The sequence below is a fragment of the Pinus tabuliformis genome, chromosome 9 (genome assembly GCF_031772625.1).
Source record: "Pinus tabuliformis cultivar Carrire ecotype Pingquan chromosome 9, CPIR1, whole genome shotgun sequence".
Taxonomy (NCBI): Eukaryota; Viridiplantae; Streptophyta; class Pinopsida; order Pinales; family Pinaceae; genus Pinus; species Pinus tabuliformis.
In genome coordinates, this window is record NC_142307.1 from 1,868,137,420 (window position 1) to 1,868,140,480 (window position 3,061).

Here is a 3,061-nt window from a genome sequence, read left to right on the forward strand (position 1 = left end):
TGGTTCACGCTCAGTATTTGGTTTTCGGAGTTCAGGCTCTTGCCTGGTCTATGGTTCTCCAGGCAACATCTCTTGCTGTCAAAGTCATCTTCTTGTCTGTTGGGTGCCGTCTCAAGTCTGAAAAGCCTGTTGGGTGTCGTTTCAAGCCTGAAAAGATATCCTATTCCGCATTGCTCCATACCACCGGTGCTCTTGCAAAGATGGTTAGGCCTCGACAGCGATTGCTCAGCCGTCGAGGCTCTACCCAGGGAGGGTCTTCACGTCCTCCAGGCGATGTGTCCCAATCCCACTCTTTCCGCTGCCATTGCCATCGAATCGCTGAGGCCAACGCCCTCCAAACAAGCCAATTCATGGACTCGAGTAGCCCAGATTCTGATCCGGCACCTATGCCTACCTTCGGTTCTGCCATTTTCACCTTTAGTAGCACTCTGGACAAACCCCGTATCAATGCCCACGTATCGGTTCTCTTCCTTGAGGAATCTCAGGATGATGGCGATGGTCACCACAGTAAGGGGAAGTGCCCGGGAGGGAGCTCAGAGGACGTCAAGGAGATGCCAGTGGATGCTCCAGAGCATGTTTCTAACCTTCCTCAGACTCAGGAGGTTTTGACATCTAAGGGGGACAATGTCAACATGGATGCCTTCCCCACTGCAGAGGAAATGGAGAAGTATGGCTGGTGCAGGGTGGTCGAGGAGTAGCCGGACGAATAGCCGTCCTTCTGTTCAGAATCATATCCTCCATCGCTGCTCAGGTCTTGTTTTGGTTTTCTGTCTATGTCATGTTGGCTTAAAGTCTATTCTTGCTATGTCTGTACTGCCCGAAAGGGATATGCTGTTGGTCCAGAGCCCCTGCGCGGGATGTCTAGTTTGGTCTGGCTGCACTTTTGTGGTTTAGTGCCCCTGTGTGGGTTGTTTTTCTCAGACGTGGTGCCCCTGCGAGGGCTGCCCTTTTTGATTTCTCCTATTCCAAAGTGCCACAGTTGGCCTCTGGTAAAATGACTCTGTGAATGTAAATGTTTTTCTTGATCCTGTAAATAATAGAATAGTTTTAACGAGAAAAAAAAAGAAAAGATATTTCTCTCTCTATATTTACTTATTCTTTGGATCCATATTTGTATGTGTGTCTATACATATAGAGTTAATATTAAACTATGTGTGTCTATACATATCGAGTTAATATTATCGAGTTAATATTAAACTATATTAGTTAATATATATATTCAAGCAATTTATTGAAGTTCTATATTGAAATATTTATAAGGGAAATACAAGTGGTTTTTTTTAATTACTTTATTTATATAAAATTGATATAAAAGTATATTGTTTAACATAGACATGGAAAGATTTTATTTATAACTCTAAGAGTGAAAGTGAAATAATTTTACCACGTCTTTTTCATAGTAAATTGTACTATTAACAACAAACCAAGTGAACACCATGATAATGAGATTATGGATGTTTTATAATGCTTTTAATTAAAACTAATGAAATATGTATAATCATTTTTGTTTTTATTACAGCCGACTTTTTTTAGAGATTTTTTAAGAGACATGTGTCAACTCCACATTGAGCATGGACATAATCACATATCGCCCTCATACAGGACTACAAAATGCACCTATCGACGCAATAATTGATAATATAATATTCAATTCTTTTATCATATGAATAAATGTCATAAATGATGAAGACATATTTATTTTACAATTAAAAAAGATGATATGCTCAAGGTTTTCTCTATTATGTAAATAAATAACTAAGATTAAGAATATTAAATCTTATATTATTACATTATGAATAGTGAAATGTTTAACAATTTATATAATAGAGATATTATTTTTCAAGATATTTTTTATTTAGTAAGATCATAATATTATGTTACGATAAAAAAACATGGGCATACGACATTGATTATTGCTATTGCTTTGCCACTTGGAAACCAGACCAGTAGTATAGGCACTAAAAATAGTGATTTCTCGTACTATTTTTAACCTGAAAGTTTGATGCTACAAAAACTACATAGAATACTAGAGATAGACTATAAATCATAGAAAGTCTATTGAAAATCAAGTTGTTGTTGTGAATTGGTGTTTTGTTGCTTTTCATTTTACAGGGGTGCCTTCATGTTAGGCGGCTGAGTCTTTCTAGCAGAATCTAATTTAGAGGGATCCATGTCTGTCGGTCTCTTAGTTAGGAGTGTGATCTTCCTAATGATTTCATCCACTTTCTCCAAAATCTCTGCCATGCATATGATGATTTCTTGCTGAGTATTAGCCCTATCTGTGAGGAATTTTCCTGTTAGAGTCTTTATGCGCCAATAAAGATTGGTTGTATGCATGTGGGAGGAGACTTTAGCTTTGGTAGAGTTCCCAATGTCTGGGATCCAGTCTCTACCTTCCTCGTACACATGTTTGTCATGAATGTACCTTCTAAATTGCCTTACTTGTTCTTTGACACCAGATATTATTGATCTCTAGACAATCATAGGGATTATATCCATGTATCTTTCCATAACCTCTCTTGCAACAAATTGTGTTCGAGTACCACAAATGGAGGGAGGATCAAAGTATATAGAAGAGAAGGGGCTAGAATTTCCTCACTTGACTTTGCGAGATGAACCAAATAATTGTCGCTTGGCCATATAGAGGGAGGAGAAACCACATGCTGAGAAAAATGGAGAGCAATTTGCTAGAACAGATAAAATAGGGTAAGGGTTAAGAGGGAGAGAAGAAGGGGTAATCAGAAGCCCAAAGTGAGGAGGGGGGGAGGATGGATGTAACAAGGATAGGGAGGGAAGACAAAGAGGCTGACTAGAGGGATAGGGGAAGAGACTAAGGGGGGGCAGGGGAATTGAGAAGCACGATAGATAAGGGATGGAAACTAAAACATAAATATACCTTCCAAAACAAGTAATCCCAACAAGGGGAGAAAAACACATTAGAGGGAATTTTGGCCTAAAAGTGGTCTCCTAAGGAAAAATAATAAAATAATAGTCAAGATAACGAAATAAGAGTTATGACTTTTGGAGGGAAAAGAAGAAAACTACTTTTTTTAAATTGTAT